At 71.8% G+C, this 24,449-nt stretch overlaps 9 non-coding genes across 9 annotated transcripts; all 9 read left to right on the top strand.

The window, feature by feature from the left end:
• The first annotated feature begins 1,839 nt into the window (after window positions 1-1,839).
• On the top strand, window positions 1,840-1,933 carry LOC146406578 (small nucleolar RNA SNORD116). The gene has a single exon (XR_014833484.1). It is a non-coding gene; the product is annotated as a small nucleolar RNA SNORD116 (small nucleolar RNA).
• Window positions 1,934-4,556: 2,623 nt separating this feature from the next.
• LOC146406577 (small nucleolar RNA SNORD116) lies at window positions 4,557-4,650 on the top strand. The gene has a single exon (XR_014833470.1). It is a non-coding gene; the product is annotated as a small nucleolar RNA SNORD116 (small nucleolar RNA).
• Window positions 4,651-7,266: 2,616 nt separating this feature from the next.
• Window positions 7,267-7,360, top strand: LOC146406576 (small nucleolar RNA SNORD116). The gene has a single exon (XR_014833457.1). It is a non-coding gene; the product is annotated as a small nucleolar RNA SNORD116 (small nucleolar RNA).
• A 2,623-nt stretch (window positions 7,361-9,983) lies between these two features.
• LOC146406575 (small nucleolar RNA SNORD116) lies at window positions 9,984-10,077 on the top strand. Its single transcript, XR_014833443.1, has one exon. It is a non-coding gene; the product is annotated as a small nucleolar RNA SNORD116 (small nucleolar RNA).
• Window positions 10,078-12,692: 2,615 nt separating this feature from the next.
• LOC146406574 (small nucleolar RNA SNORD116) lies at window positions 12,693-12,786 on the top strand. The gene has a single exon (XR_014833438.1). It is a non-coding gene; the product is annotated as a small nucleolar RNA SNORD116 (small nucleolar RNA).
• A 2,581-nt stretch (window positions 12,787-15,367) lies between these two features.
• LOC146406573 (small nucleolar RNA SNORD116) lies at window positions 15,368-15,461 on the top strand. The gene has a single exon (XR_014833437.1). It is a non-coding gene; the product is annotated as a small nucleolar RNA SNORD116 (small nucleolar RNA).
• Window positions 15,462-17,934: 2,473 nt separating this feature from the next.
• Window positions 17,935-18,028, top strand: LOC146406572 (small nucleolar RNA SNORD116). Its single transcript, XR_014833433.1, has one exon. It is a non-coding gene; the product is annotated as a small nucleolar RNA SNORD116 (small nucleolar RNA).
• A 2,733-nt stretch (window positions 18,029-20,761) lies between these two features.
• LOC146406571 (small nucleolar RNA SNORD116) lies at window positions 20,762-20,853 on the top strand. The gene has a single exon (XR_014833284.1). It is a non-coding gene; the product is annotated as a small nucleolar RNA SNORD116 (small nucleolar RNA).
• A 2,537-nt stretch (window positions 20,854-23,390) lies between these two features.
• LOC146406570 (small nucleolar RNA SNORD116) lies at window positions 23,391-23,482 on the top strand. The gene has a single exon (XR_014833265.1). It is a non-coding gene; the product is annotated as a small nucleolar RNA SNORD116 (small nucleolar RNA).
• The last annotated feature ends 967 nt before the right edge of the window (window positions 23,483-24,449 follow it).

Raw genomic sequence — 24,449 nt, 5'->3', positions numbered from 1 at the left:
GGAGGGGTCCCGGGCACGTGAATGGGAGCTGGGTGCCTGTGCCCTGGCCGGTCATGGGTGCCGGCGGGGCAGAGAAGTGTGAGCCCGCGGCCAGCTCCCGGGGCCGCTAAGGTGTCCACACACGGGGATGGGCATTGAGGCCGTGCGGCGCCCCTGCCCTGGCTGAGGCCGTGTTCCCGGGGAGGGAGGACAGGGAGTTGCGCAGTGGGAGGCAGTGTGAGGTTGATACCCAGCAGAGCTAGCCACGCCTGCGGACTGGAGCCCAGCCGAGCTGGTGCCGGGCGGGAGCTGGTGGCAAGGAGGGAGTCTGCTGTGGAGGAAAGGGGGCAGGTGGCGGCGGAAGGGGCGTGAGTTTCGGTGCGAGGGTCCCGCTGGGCCCAGGGTCTAGTGCGTCTCCCGTGGAGATGCTGGTGCTGGAGTTAGGGAGGCCTGGGTGTGCATGGGTGTGGCACGCAAAGGAGAGGGTCCCATGGGGCCCGGCGGGCCTTCCGGTGCTGGCGGCGGGGCTGTGGCGTGTGCCTTGCGTGGGGCCCGAGCGCCCAACTGGTGGCAGGCTCCGGGCGCCCGGCGGCAGGCGGTCTGTGCGGGTTGCGTTGTGTCCGGTGGACAGGCGGCAGCCGTGGGGCGGGGTTTGGGGCAGGCAGGCCTCCGGTGTCCCTAGAGTGCCCCGGGGAGACCTGCCTGAGGGACCCAGGTCCCGCGCGCCAGGGGGCCTGGTGTGGCGGGCCTGGAGGGTGAAGGGCGAGCGACCCGAGCCCACAGCCTGGCGGCAGGGGACGCCCCTGGCCATTGGCGGTCAGGGCGAGGTGCGGCCCTGCGGGGTCTCGCACAGGCTCCAGGGCCCTTGGGGTCCCGGAGGGTCCAGCAGAAGGGTCTGTGTTTTGCCCGGGGTCCTGAGAGCGTGCTGGGGATAGCAGGGGTGGAGTGCAGGTGTGCCCATGGGCGCCCCGGGTCCAGGGCCCGCGGAGCCGCTCTCGGGGCGGAGACCTTGCCCCCAGGGGCACGTCAGCGGTCCTGAGCTGAGGCTCCTGCAGAGCACTCTGGGCCGCGTGTGTCTCTCCCTGCGTGGGCAGGCAGTGTCGGTGGCCGGAGCGAGGGTGTTTTCCCATCGGGGTGAGAGGGAGAGCCCCAGGGTGGGCCTGGGGGCGGAATCGGACTCGGGGTTGGGGTGGACTCTTCTGAAGCTGGGAGGGGTGCGGGTGGGCAGGGCCTTAGGGAGCCTGAGGGAGGCACGGTTCCTGGGGGAAGGGTGTGGCGAGGCGGCGGCAGCCCGCGTGGCGCTGTGGCGCCCCAGCGAAGGGGCAGTGCTGGCCACTCGTGTGGCCCTTTGGCTGCTGGCACCCAGTGAGAGGGGGGAGGCCAGGGACAGGTGGCAGCCAGGCTGCCCACAGGCCCTGGGCGGTGGGGGGCCCGGCCCCTGTGCCTTGGGCAGCCTGGCCCCTTGCTGAGGCGTGCTTGCGCGTGTCCGTTGTCGCCCTCACCCAGCTGCTGTGGCGGAGAAACGGAGGCCAGCGCGGGGAGCGGAAGCCGGAGCCTGTCGGGAGCGACCCCGGGAAGGCCAGTCCCTCCTGCCGGAGGGAGGCGTGTTGGCGTGCGGCCGGTGGCGGGATCGATGGCCACCTGGTAGGCGATGGTAAGCGGCAGTGGCCTGCGCCAAGATAGCCCCCGGGGGGCGGTGTGTGGCGCCCGGACCCGCACCCTCTGCTCCCGGGGGTGGAGCTGACCTGCTTGCCCGCGGTTGGGCTCGGGAGCCTGCGGGCCGCGGCCAGGAGGGAGCTGGCTGGCCGTCCCGGCGGTGGGGGCTGTGGCGGTGGCCGTCCCGCGGGTGTGCCCGTGCTCGGATCGATGATGACACCCACAAACGCATTCCTTGGAAAATCTGAACAAAATGAGTGAGAACTCACTACCGTCTCCTCATCGCAAACTGAGGTCCGGCACGTGGCTCCCACAGGGGACGTCGGGGGAGGGTCCCGTTGCCTTGGCTCCCTTGGGTGCGTGCAGCCCTGGGGCGCAGGTGGGGGCAGGCAGGCCTCCGGTGGCCGCGGAGGGCCATGGGGAGAGGAGCCTTGGGGCTGGCCTCCTCGAGGGCAGCCCCGGGGCCCCGGGGCCCCGGTGCCCGGCGGGAAAGCCTTGGGAGTGGCAGGCCCAGTGTGGGGTGGGCTGCCTGCGGTGTGTGTGAGCGCCGCTGGGCTCTCAGGCCTGCGGCTGCCTCCGTGAGGCCTCCGCGGGGTCCTGCCCGCGGTGTCGGGCGCAGAGGCTGTCTGTAGGTTGCGGGTGAGCAGCGGGGGCCTTGGCCTCGGCGGGACTGCCGACCCAGGTTCTGGTGGGGAGAGAGGAGGCCGGCCGGGGGGCCTTGCCGAGATGGCCGTTTGGGCGTGGTCGGACGCCTTGGCCTGGGCCTTCACGGGGTCGACGGGGCTGCCAGTGCCTTTCCCTCGCAGAGTCCTTGGTGGTCATCGAGAACCCTGGAGCCCCTGCGGCATTTCCCAGAGACGTGGAGGCGGTGGGGCGCCAGGTGGCCCTGGGCGGTGCCGAGTCGGCCGCGGACTGGGGTCGAGAGAAGTGCAGGAGGTCCAGAGGTCCTGGGCCAGTGTGCGCAGAGCACCGTGAGGGGGAGTGTTGGGTGCCCGGGGCGGCAGTGCCTTCAGGGCGGCCTGGGCTATGATGTGGGATATCCTCAGAGATTTGGGCGGCGCGTGGAAGGCAGGACGGAGGGGTCCCGGGCACGTGAATGGGAGCTGGGTGCCTGTGCCCTGGCCGGTCATGGGTGCCGGCGGGGCAGAGAAGTGTGAGCCCGCGGCCAGCTCCCGGGGCCGCTAAGGTGTCCACACACGAGGCTGGGCATTGAGGCCGTGCGGCGCCCCTGCCCTGGCTGAGGCCGTGTTCCCGGGGAGGGAGGACAGGGAGTTGCGCAGTGGGAGGCAGTGTGAGGTTGATACCCAGCAGAGCCAGCCACGCCTGCGGACTGGAGCCCAGCCGAGCTGGTGCCGGGCGGGAGCTGGTGGCAAGGAGGGAGTCTGCTGTGGAGGAAAGGGGGCAGGCGGCGGCGGAAGGGGCGTGAGGGCGTGAGTTTCGGTGCGAGGGTCCCGCTGGGCCCAGGGTCTAGTGCGTCTCCCGTGGAGATGCTGGTGCTGGAGTTAGGGAGGCCTGGGTGTGCATGGGTGTGGCACGCAAAGGAGAGGGTCCCATGGGGCCCGGCGGGCCTTCCGGTGCTGGCGGCGGGGCTGTGGCGTGTGCCTTGCGTGGGGCCCGAGCGCCCAACTGGTGGCAGGCTCCGGGCGCCCGGCGGCAGGCGGTCTGTGCGGGTTGCGTTGTGTCCGGTGGACAGGCGGCAGCCGTGGGGCGGGGTTTGGGGCAGGCAGGCCTCCGGTGTCCCCAGAGTGCCCCGGGGAGACCTGCCTGAGGGACCCAGGTCCCGCGCGCCAGGGGGCCTGGTGTGGCGGGCCTGGAGGGTGAAGGGCGAGCGACCCGAGCCCACAGCCTGGCGGCAGGGGACGCCCCTGGCCATTGGCGGTCAGGGCGAGGTGCGGCCCTGCGGGGTCTCGCACAGGCTCCAGGGCCCTTGGGGTCCCGGAGGGTCCAGCAGAAGGGTCTGTGTTTTGCCCGGGGTCCTGAGAGCGTGCTGGGGATAGCAGGGGTGGAGTGCAGGGGTGCCCATGGGCGCCCCGGGTCCAGGGCCCGCGGAGCCGCTCTCGGGGCGGAGACCTTGCCCCCAGGGGCACGTCAGCGGTCCTGAGCTGAGGCTCCTGCAGAGCACTCTGGGCCGCGTGTGTCTCTCCCTGCGTGGGCAGGCAGTGTCGGTGGCCGGAGCGAGGGTGTTTTCCCATCGGGTGAGAGGGAGAGCCCCAGGGTGGGCCTGGGGGCGGAATCGGACTCGGGGTTGGGGTGGACTCTTCTGAAGCTGGGAGGGGTGCGGGTGGGCAGGGCCTTAGGGAGCCTGAGGGAGGCGCGGTTCCTGGGGGAAGGGTGTGGCGAGGCGGCGGCAGCCCGCGTGGCGCTGTGGCGCCCCAGCGAAGGGGCAGTGCTGGCCACTCGTGTGGCCCTTTGGCTGCTGGCACCCAGTGAGAGGGGGGAGGCCAGGGACAGGTGGCAGCCAGGCTGCCCACAGGCCCTGGGCGGTGGGGGGCCCGGCCCCTGTGCCTTGGGCAGCCTGGCCCCTTGCTGAGGCGTGCTTGCGCGTGTCCGTTGTCGCCCTCACCCAGCTGCTGTGGCGGAGAAACGGAGGCCAGCGCGGGGAGCGGAAGCCGGAGCCTGTCGGGAGCGACCCCGGGAAGGCCAGTCCCTCCTGCCGGAGGGAGGCGTGTTGGCGTGCGGCCGGTGGCGGGATCGATGGCCACCTGGTAGGCGATGGTAAGCGGCAGTGGCCTGCGCCAACGTAGCCCCTGGGGCGCCGTGTGTGGCGCCCGGACCCGCACCCTCTGCTCCCGGGGGTGGAGCTGACCTGCTTGCCCGCGGTTGGGCTCGGGAGCCTGCGGGCCGCGGCCAGGAGGGAGCTGGCTGGCCGTCCCGGCGGTGGGGGCTGTGGCGGTGGCCGTCCCGCGGGTGTGCCCGTGCTCGGATCGATGATGACACCCACAAACGCATTCCTTGGAAAATCTGAACAAAATGAGTGAGAACTCACTACCGTCTCCTCATCGCAAACTGAGGTCCGGCACGTGGCTCCCACAGGGGACGTCGGGGGAGGGTCCCGTTGCCTTGGCTCCCTTGGGTGCGTGCAGCCCTGGGGCGCAGGTGGGGGCAGGCAGGCCTCCGGTGGCCCCGGAGGGCCATGGGGAGAGGAGCCTTGGGGCTGGCCTCCTCGAGGGCAGCCCCGGGGCCCCGGGGCCCCGGTGCCCGGCGGGAAAGCCTTGGGAGTGGCAGGCCCAGTGTGGGGTGGGCTGCCTGCGGTGTGTGTGAGCGCCGCTGGGCTCTCAGGCCTGCGGCTGCCTCCGTGAGGCCTCCGCGGGGTCCTGCCCGCGGTGTCGGGCGCAGAGGCTGTCTGTAGGTTGCGGGTGAGCAGCGGGGGCCTTGGCCTCGGCGGGACTGCCGACCCAGGTTCTGGTGGGGAGAGAGGAGGCCGGCCGGGGGGCCTTGCCGAGATGGCCGTTTGGGCGGGGTCGGACGCCTTGGCCTGGGCCTTCACGGGGTCGGCGGGGCTGCCAGTGCCTTTCCCTCGCAGAGTCCTTGGTGGTCATCGAGAACCCTGGAGCCCCTGCGGCATTTCCCAGAGACGTGGAGGCGGTGGGGCGCCAGGTGGCCCTGGGCGGTGCCGAGTCGGCCGCGGACAGGGGTCGAGAGAAGTGCAGGAGGGCCAGAGGTCCTGGGCCAGTGTGCGCAGAGCACCGTGAGGGGGAGTGTTGGGTGCCCGGGGCGGCAGTGCCTTCAGGGCGGCCTGGGCTATGATGTGGGATATCCTCAGAGATTTGGGCGGCGCGTGGAAGGCAGGACGGAGGGGTCCCGGGCACGTGAATGGGAGCTGGGTGCCTGTGCCCTGGCCGGTCATGGGTGCCGGCGGGGCAGAGAAGTGTGAGCCCGCGGCCAGCTCCCGGGGCCGCTAAGGTGTCCACACACGGGGATGGGCATTGAGGCCGTGCGGCGCCCCTGCCCTGGCTGAGGCCGTGTTCCCGGGGAGGGAGGACAGGGAGTTGCGCAGTGGGAGGCAGTGTGAGGTTGATACCCAGCAGAGCTAGCCACGCCTGCGGACTGGAGCCCAGCCGAGCTGGTGCCGGGCGGGAGCTGGTGGCAAGGAGGGAGTCTGCTGTGGAGGAAAGGGGGCAGGTGGCGGCGGAAGGGGCGTGAGTTTCGGTGCGAGGGTCCCGCTGGGCCCAGGGTCTAGTGCGTCTCCCGTGGAGATGCTGGTGCTGGAGTTAGGGAGGCCTGGGTGTGCATGGGTGTGGCACGCAAAGGAGAGGGTCCCATGGGGCCCGGCGGGCCTTCCGGTGCTGGCGGCGGGGCTGTGGCGTGTGCCTTGCGTGGGGCCCGAGCGCCCAACTGGTGGCAGGCTCCGGGCGCCCGGCGGCAGGCGGTCTGTGCGGGTTGCGTTGTGTCCGGTGGACAGGCGGCAGCCGTGGGGCGGGGTTTGGGGCAGGCAGGCCTCCGGTGTCCCTAGAGTGCCCCGGGGAGACCTGCCTGAGGGACCCAGGTCCCGCGCGCCAGGGGGCCTGGTGTGGCGGGCCTGGAGGGTGAAGGGCGAGCGACCCGAGCCCACAGCCTGGCGGCAGGGGACGCCCCTGGCCATTGGCGGTCAGGGCGAGGTGCGGCCCTGCGGGGTCTCGCACAGGCTCCAGGGCCCTTGGGGTCCCGGAGGGTCCAGCAGAAGGGTCTGTGTTTTGCCCGGGGTCCTGAGAGCGTGCTGGGGATAGCAGGGGTGGAGTGCAGGTGTGCCCATGGGCGCCCCGGGTCCAGGGCCCGCGGAGCCGCTCTCGGGGCGGAGACCTTGCCCCCAGGGGCACGTCAGCGGTCCTGAGCTGAGGCTCCTGCAGAGCACTCTGGGCCGCGTGTGTCTCTCCCTGCGTGGGCAGGCAGTGTCGGTGGCCGGAGCGAGGGTGTTTTCCCATCGGGGTGAGAGGGAGAGCCCCAGGGTGGGCCTGGGGGCGGAATCGGACTCGGGGTTGGGGTGGACTCTTCTGAAGCTGGGAGGGGTGCGGGTGGGCAGGGCCTTAGGGAGCCTGAGGGAGGCACGGTTCCTGGGGGAAGGGTGTGGCGAGGCGGCGGCAGCCCGCGTGGCGCTGTGGCGCCCCAGCGAAGGGGCAGTGCTGGCCACTCGTGTGGCCCTTTGGCTGCTGGCACCCAGTGAGAGGGGGGAGGCCAGGGACAGGTGGCAGCCAGGCTGCCCACAGGCCCTGGGCGGTGGGGGGCCCGGCCCCTGTGCCTTGGGCAGCCTGGCCCCTTGCTGAGGCGTGCTTGCGCGTGTCCGTTGTCGCCCTCACCCAGCTGCTGTGGCGGAGAAACGGAGGCCAGCGCGGGGAGCGGAAGCCGGAGCCTGTCGGGAGCGACCCCGGGAAGGCCAGTCCCTCCTGCCGGAGGGAGGCGTGTTGGCGTGCGGCCGGTGGCGGGATCGATGGCCACCTGGTAGGCGATGGTAAGCGGCAGTGGCCTGCGCCAAGATAGCCCCCGGGGGGCGGTGTGTGGCGCCCGGACCCGCACCCTCTGCTCCCGGGGGTGGAGCTGACCTGCTTGCCCGCGGTTGGGCTCGGGAGCCTGCGGGCCGCGGCCAGGAGGGAGCTGGCTGGCCGTCCCGGCGGTGGGGGCTGTGGCGGTGGCCGTCCCGCGGGTGTGCCCGTGCTCGGATCGATGATGACACCCACAAACGCATTCCTTGGAAAATCTGAACAAAATGAGTGAGAACTCACTACCGTCTCCTCATCGCAAACTGAGGTCCGGCACGTGGCTCCCACAGGGGACGTCGGGGGAGGGTCCCGTTGCCTTGGCTCCCTTGGGTGCGTGCAGCCCTGGGGCGCAGGTGGGGGCAGGCAGGCCTCCGGTGGCCGCGGAGGGCCATGGGGAGAGGAGCCTTGGGGCTGGCCTCCTCGAGGGCAGCCCCGGGGCCCCGGGGCCCCGGTGCCCGGCGGGAAAGCCTTGGGAGTGGCAGGCCCAGTGTGGGGTGGGCTGCCTGCGGTGTGTGTGAGCGCCGCTGGGCTCTCAGGCCTGCGGCTGCCTCCGTGAGGCCTCCGCGGGGTCCTGCCCGCGGTGTCGGGCGCAGAGGCTGTCTGTAGGTTGCGGGTGAGCAGCGGGGGCCTTGGCCTCGGCGGGACTGCCGACCCAGGTTCTGGTGGGGAGAGAGGAGGCCGGCCGGGGGGCCTTGCCGAGATGGCCGTTTGGGCGTGGTCGGACGCCTTGGCCTGGGCCTTCACGGGGTCGACGGGGCTGCCAGTGCCTTTCCCTCGCAGAGTCCTTGGTGGTCATCGAGAACCCTGGAGCCCCTGCGGCATTTCCCAGAGACGTGGAGGCGGTGGGGCGCCAGGTGGCCCTGGGCGGTGCCGAGTCGGCCGCGGACTGGGGTCGAGAGAAGTGCAGGAGGTCCAGAGGTCCTGGGCCAGTGTGCGCAGAGCACCGTGAGGGGGAGTGTTGGGTGCCCGGGGCGGCAGTGCCTTCAGGGCGGCCTGGGCTATGATGTGGGATATCCTCAGAGATTTGGGCGGCGCGTGGAAGGCAGGACGGAGGGGTCCCGGGCACGTGAATGGGAGCTGGGTGCCTGTGCCCTGGCCAGTCATGGGTGCCGGCGGGGCAGAGAAGTGTGAGCCCGCGGCCAGCTCCCGGGGCCGCTAAGGTGTCCACACACGAGGCTGGGCATTGAGGCCGTGCGGCGCCCCTGCCCTGGCTGAGGCCGTGTTCCCGGGGAGGGAGGACAGGGAGTTGCGCAGTGGGAGGCAGTGTGAGGTTGATACCCAGCAGAGCCAGCCACGCCTGCGGACTGGAGCCCAGCCGAGCTGGTGCCGGGCGGGAGCTGGTGGCAAGGAGGGAGTCTGCTGTGGAGGAAAGGGGGCAGGCGGCGGCGGAAGGGGCGTGAGGGCGTGAGTTTCGGTGCGAGGGTCCCGCTGGGCCCAGGGTCTAGTGCGTCTCCCGTGGAGATGCTGGTGCTGGAGTTAGGGAGGCCTGGGTGTGCATGGGTGTGGCACGCAAAGGAGAGGGTCCCATGGGGCCCGGCGGGCCTTCCGGTGCTGGCGGCGGGGCTGTGGCGTGTGCCTTGCGTGGGGCCCGAGCGCCCAACTGGTGGCAGGCTCCGGGCGCCCGGCGGCAGGCGGTCTGTGCGGGTTGCGTTGTGTCCGGTGGACAGGCGGCAGCCGTGGGGCGGGGTTTGGGGCAGGCAGGCCTCCGGTGTCCCCAGAGTGCCCCGGGGAGACCTGCCTGAGGGACCCAGGTCCCGCGCGCCAGGGGGCCTGGTGTGGCGGGCCTGGAGGGTGAAGGGCGAGCGACCCGAGCCCACAGCCTGGCGGCAGGGGACGCCCCTGGCCATTGGCGGTCAGGGCGAGGTGCGGCCCTGCGGGGTCTCGCACAGGCTCCAGGGCCCTTGGGGTCCCGGAGGGTCCAGCAGAAGGGTCTGTGTTTTGCCCGGGGTCCTGAGAGCGTGCTGGGGATAGCAGGGGTGGAGTGCAGGGGTGCCCATGGGCGCCCCGGGTCCAGGGCCCGCGGAGCCGCTCTCGGGGCGGAGACCTTGCCCCCAGGGGCACGTCAGCGGTCCTGAGCTGAGGCTCCTGCAGAGCACTCTGGGCCGCGTGTGTCTCTCCCTGCGTGGGCAGGCAGTGTCGGTGGCCGGAGCGAGGGTGTTTTCCCATCGGGTGAGAGGGAGAGCCCCAGGGTGGGCCTGGGGGCGGAATCGGACTCGGGGTTGGGGTGGACTCTTCTGAAGCTGGGAGGGGTGCGGGTGGGCAGGGCCTTAGGGAGCCTGAGGGAGGCGCGGTTCCTGGGGGAAGGGTGTGGCGAGGCGGCGGCAGCCCGCGTGGCGCTGTGGCGCCCCAGCGAAGGGGCAGTGCTGGCCACTCGTGTGGCCCTTTGGCTGCTGGCACCCAGTGAGAGGGGGGAGGCCAGGGACAGGTGGCAGCCAGGCTGCCCACAGGCCCTGGGCGGTGGGGGGCCCGGCCCCTGTGCCTTGGGCAGCCTGGCCCCTTGCTGAGGCGTGCTTGCGCGTGTCCGTTGTCGCCCTCACCCAGCTGCTGTGGCGGAGAAACGGAGGCCAGCGCGGGGAGCGGAAGCCGGAGCCTGTCGGGAGCGACCCCGGGAAGGCCAGTCCCTCCTGCCGGAGGGAGGCGTGTTGGCGTGCGGCCGGTGGCGGGATCGATGGCCACCTGGTAGGCGATGGTAAGCGGCAGTGGCCTGCGCCAACGTAGCCCCTGGGGCGCCGTGTGTGGCGCCCGGACCCGCACCCTCTGCTCCCGGGGGTGGAGCTGACCTGCTTGCCCGCGGTTGGGCTCGGGAGCCTGCGGGCCGCGGCCAGGAGGGAGCTGGCTGGCCGTCCCGGCGGTGGGGGCTGTGGCGGTGGCCGTCCCGCGGGTGTGCCCGTGCTCGGATCGATGATGACACCCACAAACGCATTCCTTGGAAAATCTGAACAAAATGAGTGAGAACTCACTACCGTCTCCTCATCGCAAACTGAGGTCCGGCACGTGGCTCCCACAGGGGACGTCGGGGGAGGGTCCCGTTGCCTTGGCTCCCTTGGGTGCGTGCAGCCCTGGGGCGCAGGTGGGGGCAGGCAGGCCTCCGGTGGCCCCGGAGGGCCATGGGGAGAGGAGCCTTGGGGCTGGCCTCCTCGAGGGCAGCCCCGGGGCCCCGGGGCCCCGGTGCCCGGCGGGAAAGCCTTGGGAGTGGCAGGCCCAGTGTGGGGTGGGCTGCCTGCGGTGTGTGTGAGCGCCGCTGGGCTCTCAGGCCTGCGGCTGCCTCCGTGAGGCCTCCGCGGGGTCCTGCCCGCGGTGTCGGGCGCAGAGGCTGTCTGTAGGTTGCGGGTGAGCAGCGGGGGCCTTGGCCTCGGCGGGACTGCCGACCCAGGTTCTGGTGGGGAGAGAGGAGGCCGGCCGGAGGGCCTTGCCGAGATGGCCGTTTGGGCGTGGTCGGACGCCTTGGCCTGGGCCTTCACGGGGTCGGCGGGGCTGCCAGTGCCTTTCCCTCGCAGAGTCCTTGGTGGTCATCGAGAACCCTGGAGCCCCTGCGGCATTTCCCAGAGACGTGGAGGCGGTGGGGCGCCAGGTGGCCCTGGGCGGTGCCGAGTCGGCCGCGGACTGGGGTCGAGAGAAGTGCAGGAGGGCCAGAGGTCCTGGGCCAGTGTGCGCAGAGCACCGTGAGGGGGAGTGTTGGGTGCCCGGGGCGGCAGTGCCTTCAGGGCGGCCTGGGCTATGATGTGGGATATCCTCAGAGATTTGGGCGGCGCGTGGAAGGCAGGACGGAGGGGTCCCGGGCACGTGAATGGGAGCTGGGTGCCTGTGCCCTGGCCGGTCATGGGTGCCGGCGGGGCAGAGAAGTGTGAGCCCGCGGCCAGCTCCCGGGGCCGCTAAGGTGTCCACACACGGGGCTGGGCATTGAGGCCGTGCGGCGCTCCTGGCCTGGCTGAGGCCGTGTTCCCGGGGAGGGAGGACAGGGAGTTGCGCAGTGGGAGGCAGTGTGAGGTTGATACCCAGCAGAGCTAGCCACGCCTGCGGACTGGAGCCCAGCCGAGCTGGTGCCGGGCGGGAGCTGGTGGCAAGGAGGGAGTCTGCTGTGGAGGAAAGGGGGCAGGCGGCGGCGGAAGGGGCGTGAGTTTCGGTGCGAGGGTCCCGCTGGGCCCAGGGTCTAGTGCGTCTCCCGTGGAGATGCTGGTGCTGGAGTTAGGGAGGCCTGGGTGTGCATGGGTGTGGCACGCAAAGGAGAGGGTGCCATGGGGCCCGGCGGGCCTTCCGGTGCTGGCGCCGGGGCTGTGGCGTGTGCCTTGCGTGGGGCCCGAGCGCCCAACTGGTGGCAGGCTCCGGGCGCCCGGCGGAAGGCGGTCTGTGCGGGTTGCGTTGTGTCCGGTGGACAGGCGGCAGCCGTGGGGCGCGGTTTGGGGCAGGCAGGCCTCCGGTGTCCCTAGAGTGCCCCGGGGAGACCTGCCTGAGGGACCCAGGTCCCGCGCGCCAGGGGGCCTGGTGTGGCGGGCCTGGAGGGTGAAGGGCGAGCGACCCGAGCCCACAGCCTGGCGGCAGGGGACGCCCCTGGCCATTGGCGGTCAGGGCGAGGTGCGGCCCTGCGGGGTCTCGCACAGGCTCCAGGGCCCTTGGGGTCCCGGAGGGTCCAGCAGAAGGGTCTGTGTTTTGCCCGGGGTCCTGAGAGCGTGCTGGGGATAGCAGGGGTGGAGTGCAGGTGTGCCCATGGGCGCCCCGGGTCCAGGGCCCGCGGAGCCGCTCTCGGGGCGGAGACCTTGCCCCCAGGGGCACGTCAGCGGTCCTGAGCTGAGGCTCCTGCAGAGCACTCTGGGCCGCGTGTGTCTCTCCCTGCGTGGGCAGGCAGTGTCGGTGGCCGGAGCGAGGGTGTTTTCCCATCGGGTGAGAGGGAGAGCCCCAGGGTGGGCCTGGGGGCGGAATCGGACTCGGGGTTGGGGTGGACTCTTCTGAAGCTGGGAGGGGTGCGGGTGGGCAGGGCCTTAGGGAGCCTGAGGGAGGCGCGGTTCCTGGGGGAAGGGTGTGGCGAGGCGGCGGCAGCCCGCGTGGCGCTGTGGCGCCCCAGCGAAGGGGCAGTGCTGGCCACTCGTGTGGCCCTTTGGCTGCTGGCACCCAGTGAGAGGGGGGAGGCCAGGGACAGGTGGCAGCCAGGCTGCCCACAGGCCCTGGGCGGTGGGGGGCCCGGCCCCTGTGCCTTGGGCAGCCTGGCCCCTTGCTGAGGCGTGCTTGCGCGTGTCCGTTGTCGCCCTCACCCAGCTGCTGTGGCGGAGAAACGGAGGCCAGCGCGGGGAGCGGAAACGGGAGCCTGTCGGGAGCGACCCCGGGAAGGCCAGTCCCTCCTGCCGGTGGGAGGCGTGTTGGCGTGCGGCCGGTGGCGGGATCGATGGCCACCTGGTAGGCGATGGTAAGCGGCAGTGGCCTGCGCCAACGTAGCCCCTGGGGCGCCGTGTGTGGCGCCCGGACCCGCACCCTCTGCTCCCGGGGGTGGAGCTGACCTGCTTGCCCGCGGTTGGGCTCGGGAGCCTGCGGGCCGCGGCCAGGAGGGAGCTGGCTGGCCGTCCCGGCGGTGGGGGCTGTGGCGGTGGCCGTCCCGCGGGTGTGCCCGTGCTCGGATCGATGATGACACCCACAAACGCATTCCTTGGAAAATCTGAACAAAATGAGTGAGAACTCACTACCGTCTCCTCATCGCAAACTGAGGTCCGGCACGTGGCTCCCACAGGGGACGTCGGGGGAGGGTCCCGTTGCCTTGGCTCCCTTGGGTGCGTGCAGCCCTGGGGCGCAGGTGGGGGCAGGCAGGCCTCCGGTGGCCCCGGAGGGCCATGGGGAGAGGAGCCTTGGGGCTGGCCTCCTCGAGGGCAGCCCCGGGGCCCCGGGGCCCCGGTGCCCGGCGGGAAAGCCTTGGGAGTGGCAGGCCCAGTGTGGGGTGGGCTGCCTGCGGTGTGCGTGAGCTCCGCTGGGCTCTCAGGCCTGCGGCTGCCTCCGTGAGGCCTCCGCGGGGTCCTGCCCGCGGTGTCGGGCGCAGAGGCTGTCTGTAGGTTGCGGGTGAGCAGCGGGGGCCTTGGCCTCGGCGGGACTGCCGACCCAGGTTCTGGTGGGGAGAGAGGAGGCCGGCCGGGGGGCCTTGCCGAGATGGCCGTTTGGGCGGGGTGGATGCCTTTGCCTGCGTCTTCCCGGGGTCGGCGGGGCTGCCAGTGCCTGTCCCTCGCAGAGTCCCTGGGGGGCATCGGGAAGCCTGGAGCCCCTGCGGCATTTCCCAGAGAGGTGGAGGCGGTGGGGCGCCAGGTGGCCCTGGGCGGTGCCGAGTCGGCCGCGGACTGGGGTCGAGAGAAGTGCGGGAGGGCCAGAGGTCCTGGGCCAGTGTGCACACAGCACCGTGAGGGGGAGAGTTGGGTGCCCGGGGCGGCAGTGCCTTCAGGGCGGCCTGGGCTATGATGTGGGATATCCTCAGAGATTTGGGCGGCGCGTGGAAGGCAGGACAGAGGGGTCCCGGGCACGTGAATGGGCGCTGGGTGCCTGTGCCCTGGCCGGTCGTGGGTGCCCGCGGGCCATAGATGTGTGAGCCCGCGGCCAGCTCCCGGGGCCGCTAAGGTGTCCACACACGGGGCTGGGCGTTGAGGCCGTGCGGCGCCCCTGCCCTGGCTGAGGCCGTGTTCCCGGGGAGGGAGGACAGGGAGTTGCGCAGTGGGAGGCAGTGTGAGGTTGATACCCAGCAGAGCTAGCCACGCCTGCGGACTGGAGCCCAGCCGAGCTGGTGCCGGGCGGGAGCTGGTGGCAAGGAGGGAGTCTGCTGTGGAGGAAAGGGGGCAGGCGGCGGCGGAAGGGGCGTGAGTTTCGGTGCGAGGGTCCCGCTGGGCCCAGGGCCTGGTGCGTCTCCCGTGGAGACGCTGGTGCTGGAGGTAGGGAGGCCTGGGTGTGCATGGGTGTGCCACGCAAAGGAGAGGGTCCCATGGGGCCCGGCGGGCCTTCCGCTGCTGGCGCCGGGGCTGTGGCGTGTCTCTTGCGTGGGGCCCGAGCGCCCAACTGGTGGCAGGTTCCGGGCGCCCGGCGGCAGGCGGTCTGGGCGGGTTACGTTGTGTCCGGTGGACAGGCAGCCGCCATGGGGCGCGGTTTGGGGCAGGCAGGCCTCCGGTGTCCCCAGAGTGCCCCGGGGAGACCTGCCTGGGGGACCCAGGCCCCCTGCCCCAAGGGGGCCTGGTGTGGCGGGCCTGGAGGGTGAAGGGCGCGCGACCCGAGCCCACAGCCTGGCAGCTGGGGTCGCCCCTCGCCATTGGCGGTCAGGGCGAGGTGCGGCCCTGCGGGGTCTTGCCCAGGCTCCAGGGCCCTTGGGGTCCCGGAGGGTCCAGCAGAAGGGTCTGTGTTTTGCCCGGGGTCCTGAGAGCGTGCTGGGGATAGCGGGGGTGGAGTGCAGGTGTGCCCATGGGCGCCCCGGGTCCAGGGCCCGCGGAGCCGCTCTCGGGGCGGAGACCTTGCCCCCAGGGGCACGTCAGCGGTCCTGAGCTGAGGCTCCTGCAGAGCACTCTGGGCCGCGTGTGTCTCTCCCTGCGTGGGCAGGCAGTGTCGGTGGCCGGAGCGAGGGTGTTTTCCCATCGGGTGAGGGGGAGAGCCCCAGGGTGGGCCTTGGGGTGGAATCGGACTCGGGGTTGCCGTGGACTCTTAAGCTGGGAGGGGTGCGGGTGGGCAGGGCAGTAGGGAGCCTGAGGGAGGTGCGGTTCCTGGGGAAGGGTGTGGCACCCCAGCGAAGGGGCAGTGCTGGCCACTCCGTGTGGCGCTTTGGCTGCTGGCACCCAGTGAGAGGGGGGAGGCCAGGGACAGGTGGCAGCCAGGCTGCCCACAGGCCCTGGGCGGTGGGGGGCCCGGCCCCTGTGCCTTGGGCAGCTGGGCCCCTTGCTGAGGCGTGCTTGCGCGTGTCCGTTGTCGCCCTCACCCAGCTGCTGCGGCGGAGAAACGGAGGCCAGCGCGGGGAGCGGAAGCCGGAGCCTGTCGGGAGCAACCCCGGGAAGGCCAGTCCCTCCTGCCGGAGGGAGGCGTGTTGGCGTGCGGCCGGTGGCGGGATCGATGGCCACCTGGTAGGCGATGGTAAGCGGCAGTGGCCTGCGCCAAGGTAGCCCCCGGGGGGCGGTGTGTGGCGCCCGGACCCGCACCCTCTGCTCCCGGGGGTGGAGCTGACCTGCTTGCCCTCGGTTGGGCTCGGGAGCCTGCGGGACGCGGGCAGGAGGGAGCTGGCTGGCCGTCCCGGCGGTGGGGGCTGTGGCGGTGGCCGTCCCGCGGGTGTGCCCGTGCTCGGATCGATGATGACACCCACAAACGCATTCCTTGGAAAATCTGAACAAAATGAGTGAGAACTCACTACCGTCTCCTCATCGCAAACTGAGGTCCAGCACGTGGCTCCCACAGGGGACGTCGGGGGACGTCCCGTTGCCTTGGCTCCCTTGGGTGCGTGCAGCCCTGGGGCGCAGGTGGGGGCAGGCAGGTCTCCGGTGGCCCGGGAGGGCCATGGGGGTGGAGCCTTGGGGCTGGCCTCCTCGTGGGCAGCCCCGGGGCCCCGGGGCCCCGGTGCCCGGCGGGAAAGCCTTGGGAGTGGCAGGCCCAGTGTGGGGTGGGCTGCCTGCGGTGTGCGTGAGCTCCGCTGGGCTCTCAGGCCTGCGGCTGCCTCCGTGAGGTCCTGCCCGCGGTGTCGGGCGCAGAGGCTGTCTGTAGGTTGCGGGTGAGCAGCGGGGGCCTTGGCCTCGGCGGGACTGCCGACCCAGGTTCTGGTGGGGAGAGAGGAGGCCAGCCGGGGGGCCTTGCCGAGATGGCCGTTTGGGCGGGGTGGATGCCTTTGCCTGCGTCTTCCCGGGGTCGGCGGGGCTGCCAGTGCCTGTCCCTCGCAGAGTCCCTGGGCGGTGCCGAGTCGGCCGCGGACTGGGGTCGAGAGAAGTGCGGGAGGGCCAGAGGTCCTGGGCCAGTGTGCGCACAGCACCGTGAGGGGGAGAGATGGGTGCCCGGGGCGGCAGTGCCTTCAGGGCGGCCTGGGCTATGATGTGGGATATCCTCAGAGATTTGGGCGGCGCGTGGAAGGCAGGACAGAGGGGTCCCGGGCACGTGAATGGGAGCTGGGTGCCTGTGCCCTGGCCGGTCATGGTTGCCGGCGGGCCATAGATGTGTGAGCCCGCGGCCAGCTCCCGGGGCCGCTAAGGTTTCCACACACGGGGCTGGACGTTGAGGCCGTGCGGCGCCCCTGGCCTGGCTGAGGCCGTGTTCCCGGGGAGGGAGGACAGGGAGTTGCGCAGTGGGAGGCAGTGTGAGGTTGATACCCAGCAGAGCTATCCACGCCTGCGGACTGGAGCCCAGCCGAGCTGGTGCCGGGCGGGAGCTGGTGGCAAGGAGGGAGTCTGCTGTGGAGGAAAGGGGGCAGGCGGCGGCGGAAGGGGCGTGAGTTTCGGTGCGAGGGTCCCGCTGGGCCCAGGGCCTGGTGCGTCTCCCGTGGAGACGCTGGTGCTGGAGGTAGGGAGGCCTGGGTGTGCATGGGTGTGCCACGCAAAGGAGAGGGTCCCATGGGGCCCGGCGGGCCTTCCGCTGCTGGCGCCGGGGCTGTGGCGTGTCTCTTGCGTGGGGCCCGAGCGCCCAACTGGTGGCAGGTTCCGGGCGCCCGGCGGCAGGCGGTCTGGGCGGGTTACGTTGTGTCCGGTGGACAGGCAGCCGCCATGGGGCGCGGTTTGGGGCAGGCAGGCCTCCGGTGTCCCCAGAGTGCCCCGGGGAGACCTGCCTGGGGGACCCAGGCCCCCTGCCCCAAGGGGGCCTGGTGTGGCGGGCCTGGAGGGTGAAGGGCGCGCGACCCGAGCCCACAGCCTGGCGGCTGGGGTCGCCCCTCGCCATTGGCGGTCAGGGCGAGGTGCGGCCCTGCGGGGTCTTGCCCAGGCTCCAGGGCCCTTGGGGTCCCGGAGGGTCCAGCAGAAGGGTCTGTGTTTTGCCCGGGGTCCTGAGAGCGTGCTGGGGATAGCGGGGGTGGAGTGCAGGTGTGCCCATGGGCGCCCCGGGTCCAGGGCCCGCGGAGCCGCTCTCGGGGCGGAGACCTTGCCCCCAGGGGCACGTCAGCGGTCCTGAGCTGAGGCTCCTGCAGAGCACTCTGGGCCGCGTGTGTCTCTCCCTGCGTGGGCAGGCAGTGTCGGTGGCCGGAGCGAGGGTGTTTTCCCATCGGGTGAGGGGGAGAGCCCCAGGGTGGGCCTTGGGGTGGAATCGGACTCGGGGTTGCCGTGGACTCTTAAGCTGGGAGGGGTGCGGGTGGGCAGGGCCATAGGGAGCCTGAGGGAGGTGCGGTTCCTGGGGGAAGGGTGTGGCGCCCCAGCGAAGGGGCAGTGCTGGCCACTCCGTGTGGCGCTTTGGCTGCTGGCACCCAGTGAGAGGGGGGAGGCCAGGGACAGGTGGCAGCCAGGCTGCCCACAGGCCCTGGGCGGTGGGGGGCCCGGCCCCTGTGCCTTGGGCAGCTGAGCCCCTTGCTGAGGCGTGCTTGCGCGTGTCCGTTGTCGCCCTCACCCAGCTGCTGCGGCGGAGAAACGGAGGCCAGCGCGGGGAGCGGAAGCCGGAGCCTGTCGGGAGCGACCCCGAGAAGGCCAGTCCCTCCTGCCGGAGGGTGGCGTGTTGGCGTGCGGCCGGTGGCGGGATCGATGGCCACCTGGTAGGCGTGAAAAGGTAGCCCCCGGGGCGCCGTGTGTGGCGCCCGGACCCGCACCCTCTGCTCCCGGTGGTGGAGCTGACCTGCTTGCCCGCGGTTGGGCTCGGGAGGTTCCGGGACGCGTCCAGGAGGGAGCTGGCTGGCCGTCCCGGCGGTGGGGGCTGTGGCGGTGGCTGTCCCGCGGGTGTGCCCGTGCTCGGATCGATGATGACACCCACAAACGCATTCCTTGGAAAATCTGAACAAAATGAGTGAGAACTCACTACCGTCTCCTCATCGCAAACTGAGGTCCGGCACGTGGCTCCCACAGGGGACGTCGGGGGAGGGTCCCGTTGCCTTGGCTCCCTTGGGTGCGTGCAGCCCTGGGGCGCAGGTGGGGGCAGGCAGGCCTACGGTGGCCCCGGAGGGCCATGGGGAGAGGAGCCTTGGGGCAGGCCTCCTCGCGGGCAGCCCCGGGGCCCCGGGGCCCCGGGGCCCCGGTGCCCGGCGGGAAAGCCTTGGGAGTGGCAGGCCCAGTGTGGGGTGGGCTGCCTGCGGTGTGCGTGAGCTCCGCTGGGCTCTCAGGCCTGCGGCTGCCTCCTTGAGGCCTCTGCGGGGTCCTGCCCGCGGTGTCGGGCGCAGAGGCTGTCTGTAGGTTGCGGGTGAGCAGCGGGGGCCTTGGCCTCGGCGGGACTGCCGACCCAGGTTCTGGTGGGGAGAGAGGAGGCAGGCCGGGGGGCCTTGCCGAGATGGCCGTTTGGGCGGGGTGGATGCCTTTACCTGCGTCTTCCCGTGGTCGGCGGGGCTGCCAGTGCCTGTCCCTCGCAGAGTCCCTGGGCGGTGCCGAGTCGGCCGCGGACTGGGGTCGAGAGAAATGCGGGAGGGCCAGAGGTCCTGGGCCAGTGTGCGCACAGCACCGTGAGGGGGAGAGTTGGGTGCCCGGGGAGGCAGTGCCTTCAGGGCGGCCTGGGCTATGATGTGGGATATCCTCAGAGATTTGGGCGGCGCGTGGAAGGGAGGACAGAGGTTTCCAGGGCACGTGTATGGGCGCTGGGTGCCTGTGCCCTGGCGGGCAGAGGGAGCCTGCCGGGGACGTGGGTGGACAGGCCCACGTCTGGATGGGCGAGGGGCTCTGGAGGAGGTGCCCTGGCCTCAAGTGGAATGGCGTCAGCGGCTGTGGGAGGCCCGGGTAGGGAAGGACCGCGCGGGCAGGGGCGGGGACGGTCTTGCATGTGGCCTCTCCTCTGGGAGGCGTGGCTCCCCGTGGGGGTCTGGGGAAGGCAGCCGCCAGGTCCCTGGGCCGCGGCGCGGACCGCACCTTGGGGGGGTCCTTTGGGAGGCCACGGGTCGGAGTCCTTCCCGGTGCACGGTCTCCCTCTCCCTGGAGGGTGCGATGCCGAGCCCTTGGACGCCCTGGAGGGGGTGGTCTGCCCAGCAGAGCGAGCCACCCGCGCCGCGTGGAGCGCTTCGCCCAGGTCGCCGCGCGGGGGCCTGGGCAGAGCGGGGAGGTCGGCGGCCAGGGACGTCTCTCAGCTGGCAGTGCCTGGGAGGCTGCTCGGGGCGGGTGTCCGGGTCCTGCGGCGGGCGGCTTGATGGCGAGCGGAGACGGGAGGCCTGGGCTTGGGCAGCGGTGGCGGTGTCCTGGCCCCGACGGTGACGGAGGGCTTTGATGAGGCCCGGCGGCCGCGTGCTTGCCAGGACGGCCCGGGGCTTGAGGCCCTGGAAGGCCTGGCCCGTTCAGGAGTCCCGGCTGTTTGGGGGAATGTCCCACGCCCTGTGGGGATTTGAGCCGTGTCTCCCGGCCGACTTGGGTGTCCCGGTTGGTGTGTGGTCGGGACTGGGAGGGGCTTGGTGCGGGCGGGAACCGCCGGGTAGCGACCACGTCTCGTCAGGGGGTTCGTGCCTGCTGCTGGGCACGGGAACGGCTCCGGGGGGGTCTTACGGGCGCTGAGGGGATTCCGCATCATGGAGAGGTCAAGGGGAGTTGGTGGCCGTCACCCTTCGTCAGGGCAGGGTAGCATCAGTGCGCCCGTGCTGGGGTTCCTGGAGAGCCGGCTGGCACGGACAGACTCTTGTGAGGGCAAGTGGCTGATCGTGCGTCGGATGGGTCCAGCAAAGGAGAGAAAGCTTCGGCGCGCGCGCGCTCGCCAGGGAAAGGGTGACAGCGGGTGGGACCGAGAGGGAGAGAGAGAGAGGGAGAGAACAAAGGAAGAGAGAGGGTTTCCGCAGGGGCGGTGAGTCCTGGCGGAAGTCCTGAGGCAGAGGAGGTGCCAGGGGTTTGGGTTTCCCGGTCGTGTCGGGGGTGTGGCGCAGGTTGCCCCAGTGGGCCTGAATGTGCCTCCGTGGGGCACCTTGTTGCCGTGTTGGGGGGCGGGGAGCCGGCCTTGGGGATCCATCTTTCGGGCCCTGGGACGTGGGAGAAGAATGCCGGGGCCTCTCTCTGTGCCCCTGGCACGCCTCTGTGCAGGCCGGGCCTGCACCCCCCCCGCCCGTCCCCCAGGCAGGGTCCGTGTGGCTGCAGACACCCAGAGAGAGGGGAGGCTGGGGAGGCTGGGGAGCCGTGGCAGCCCGATGCAGTGCGGGTCTCCAGGTGGAGGGGCCCTGGTCCCCTGGCGCCAGCGTGGCCCTTCCTCCTTGTGGCAACCCTTGTGGTGTGTGTGCTCTCTCGCCCTGACCCAGGAGAGCAGCATGGCGGACCCCTGATCTTGTGGCGTGCCACCGCGCGAGGCCGAGGACCTCCCGCAGACCAGTGGGCGTGGCGTCCTTGTCGCGGCTCTGTGGAGACCTGGCGATGGTGAGCGGCCCCTGTCCTCAGTGGTGGAGAACTCGCCCTTGGGGCGCTCGTCTGTCCGGAGCCCCGGGCCAGCCCCGCTTCTCGCGGGCTTTGGCCCCGGCAGGCCAGCTCCGGGGGCGTGAGGGGGAGCGTCCCGTCCTGCCCAGTGGCTCGTCTGTCTGGGCACGCCCCCAAACGCTGCCGTGATGGAGCGGGTGGGATGTCCAGGTGCGGAGGCCGTGAATTTGCCTTGCGGCGGCGGAGCCCGTGCTCGGATCGATGATGACTCCCTCTAAAGCATTCCTTGGAAATCTGAACAAAATGAGTGAGAACTCACTACCGTCTCCTCATCGAAACTGAGGTCCGGCACGTGGCGGCCACCGGGGGCTCGGGGGTAGATGGGCCCTTGGCCTTGGGGCCTCTGGGTGTCAGCAGCCACTCGGGTGAGGTCTGGGGAAGGCGGCCGCCTGCCGGGCCCAGGAAGCATGGGGCCCGTCGCCCGGCGCTGGCCTCGGGGGCGAGGCCGCGTGCCCGAGCGTGCTGGAGATCCCGGGCGGCCTCCCGCCGGCCTTGGGGGGTTTCGCAAGCCGTCGCGGGGGCCGAAATTTGGGCCCGGCCCGCGAGGCAAGTGTGCGGCCCTAGGGCCCCAGGGGGCGTCCTGGCCCAGGCCGGGCGCCCTTCTCAGGATGCTGTGGGGAGACGGGATCCCGGCAGGGTAGTGTTCTCTTTCTGCTCTGGGGACCCCTGAGGGCCACCTGCTGCAGGGGGTCTGTGGTAGCGGGGGCCCTTGGATCAGGGCCGTCCCCCATGGGAGGGGGGCAGCCTGGGAACCCCTGAGGGCGCTCCCCTGGGACGTCCAGGGATGTGGGGGCGGAGGCTGGGGCTGGGTGGCGAGAAGGGGGCAGCTGAAGTGGTGAGCGACAGGCGGGCAGAGGGAGCCTGCCGGGGACGTGGGTGGACAGGCCCACGTCTGGATGGGCGAGGGGCTCTGGAGGAGGTGCCCTGGCCTCAAGTGGGATGGCGTCAGCGGCTGTGGGAGGCCCGGGTAGGCAAGGACCGCGCGGGCAGGGGCGGGGACGGTCTTGCATGTGGCCTCTCCTCTGGGAGGCGTGGCTCCCCGTGGGGGTCTGGGGAAGGCAGCCGCCAGGTCCCTGGGCCGCGGCGCGGACCGCACCTTGGGGGGGTCCTTTGGGAGGCCACGGGTCGGAGTCCTTCCCGGTGCACGGTCTCCCTCTCCCTGGAGGGTGCGATGCCGAGCCCTTGGACGCCCTGGAGGGGGTGGTCTGCCCGGCAGAGCGAGCCACCCGCGCCGCGTGGAGCGCTTCGCCCAGGTCGCCGCGCGGGGGCCTGGGCAGAGCGGGGAGGTCGGCGGCCAGGGACGTCTCTCAGCTGGCAGTGCCTGGGAGGCTGCTCGGGGCGGGTGTCCGGGTCCTGCGGCGGGCGGCTGGATGGCGAGCGGAGACGGGAGGCCTGGGCTTGGGCAGCGGTGGCGGTGTCCTGGCCCCGCCGGTGACGGAGGGCTTTGATGAGGCCCGGCGGCCGCGTGCTTGCCAGGAAGGCCCGGGGCTTGAGGCCCTGGAAGGCCTGGCCCGTTCAGGAGTCCCGGCTGTTTGGGGGAATGTCCCACGCCCTGTGGGGATTTGAGCCGTGACTCCCGGCCGACTTGGGTGTCCCGGTTGGTGTGTGGTTGGGCCTGGGACGGGCTTGGTGCGGGCGGGAACCGCCGGGTAGCGACCACGTCTCGTCAGGGGGTTCGTGCCTGCTGCTGGGCACGGGAACGGCTCCGGGGGGGGTCTTACGGGCGCTGAGGGGATTCCGCATCATGGAGAGGTCAAGGGGAGTTGGTGGCCGTCACCCTTCGTCAGGGCAGGGTAGCATCAGTGCGCCCGTGCTGGGGTTCCTGGAGAGCCGGCTGGCACGGACAGACTCTTGTGAGGGCAAGTGGCTGATCGTGCGTCGGATGGGTCCAGCAAAGGAGAGAAAGCTTCGGCGCGCGCGCGCTCGCCAGGGAAAGGGTGACAGCGGGTGGGACCGAGAGGGAGAGAGAGAGAGGGAGAGAACAAAGGAAGAGAGAGGGTTTCCGCAGGGGCGGTGAGTCCTGGCGGAAGTCCTGAGGCAGAGGAGGTGCCAGGGGTTTGGGTTTCCCGGTCGTGTCGGGGGTGTGGCGCAGGTTGCCCCAGTGGGCCTGAATGTGCCTCCGTGGGGCACCTTGTTGCCGTGTTGGGGGGCGGGGAGCCGGCCTTGGGGATCCATCTTTCGGGCCCTGGGACGTGGGAGAAGAATGCCGGGGCCTCTCTCTGTGCCCCTGGCACGCCTCTGTGCAGGCCGGGCCTGCACCACCCCGCCCGTCCCCCAGGCAGGGTCCGTGTGGCTGCAGACACCCAGAGAGAGGGGAGGCTGGGGAGGCTGGGGAGCCGTGGCAGCCCGATGCAGTGCGGGTCTCCAGGTGGAGGGGCCCTGGTCCCCTGGCGCCAGCGTGGCCCTTCCTCCTTGTGGCAACCCTTGTGGTGTGTGTGCTCTCTCGCCCTGACCCAGGAGAGCAGCATGGCGGACCCCTGATCTTGTGGCGTGCCACCGAGCGAGGCCGAGGAGCTCCCGCAGCCCAGTGGGCGTGGCGTCCTTGTCGCGGCTCTGTGGAGACCTGGCGATGGTGAGCGGCCCCTGTCCTCAGTGGTGGAGAACTCGCCCTTGGGGCGCTCGTCTGTCCGGAGCCCCGGGCCAGCCCCGCTTCTCGCGGGCTTTGGCCCCGGCAGGCCAGCTCCGGGGGCGTGAGGGGGAGCGTCCCGTCCTGCCCAGTGGCTCGTCTGTCTGGGCACGCCCCCAAACGCTGCCGTGATGGAGCGGGTGGGATGTCCAGGTGCGGAGGCCGTGAATTTGCCTTGCGGCGGCGGAGCCCGTGCTCGGATCGATGATGACTCCCTCTAAAGCATTCCTTGGAAATCTGAACAAAATGAGTGAGAACTCACTACCGTCTCCTCATCGAAACTGAGGTCCGGCACGTGGCGGCCACCGGGGGCTCGGGGGTAGATGGGCCCTTGGCCTTGGGGCCTCTGGGTGTCAGCAGCCACTCGGGTGAGGTCTGGGGAAGGCGGCCGCCTGCCGGGCCCAGGAAGCATGGGGCCCGTCGCCCGGCGCTGGCCTCGGGGGCGAGGCCGCGTGCCCGAGCGTGCTGGAGATCCCGGGCGGCCTCCCGCCGGCCTTGGGGGGTTTCGCAAGCCGTCGCGGGGGCCGAAATTTGGGCCCGGCCCGCGAGGCAAGTGTGCGGCCCTAGGGCCCCAGGGGGCGTCCTGGCCCAGGCCGGGCGCCCTTCTCAGGATGCTGTGGGGAGACGGGATCCCGGCAGGGTAGTGTTCTCTTTCTGCTCTGGGGACCCCTGAGGGCCACCTGCTGCAGGGGGTCTGTAGTAGCGGGGGCCCTTGGATCAGGGCCGTCCCCCATGGGAGGGGGGCAGCCTGGGAACCCCTGAGGGCGCTCCCCTGGGACGTCCAGGGATGTGGGGGCGGAGGCTGGGGCTGGGTGGCGAGAAGGGGGCAGCTGAAGTGGTGAGCGACAGGCGGGCAGAGGGAGCCTGCCGGGGACGTGGGTGGACAGGCCCACGTCTGGATGGGCGAGGGGCTCTGGAGGAGGTGCCCTGGCCTCAAGTGGGATGGCGTCAGCGGCTGTGGGAGGCCCGGGTAGGCAAGGACCGCGCGGGCAGGGGCGGGGACGGTCTTGCATGTGGCCTCTCCTCTGGGAGGCGTGGCTCCCCGTGGGGGTCTGGGGAAGGCAGCCGCCAGGTCCCTGGGCCGCGGCGCGGACCGCACCTTGGGGGGGTCCTTTGGGAGGCCACGGGTCGGAGTCCTTCCCGGTGCACGGTCTCCCTCTCCCTGGAGGGTGCGATGCCGAGCCCTTGGACGCCCTGGAGGGGGTGGTCTGCCCGGCAGAGCGAGCCACCCGCGCCGCGTGGAGCGCTTCGCCCAGG

The sequence above is a fragment of the Sus scrofa genome, chromosome 1 (genome assembly GCF_054392235.1).
Source record: "Sus scrofa isolate SSC_HxYL_T2T_F1_AM1 chromosome 1, Sscrofa_HxYL_maternal_Yorkshire_Landrace_v2.0, whole genome shotgun sequence".
NCBI classification, from domain to species: Eukaryota; Metazoa; Chordata; class Mammalia; order Artiodactyla; family Suidae; genus Sus; species Sus scrofa.
Note: the sequence above shows the minus strand (reverse complement) of the source record. Positions and strands in the feature narration are given on the sequence as shown.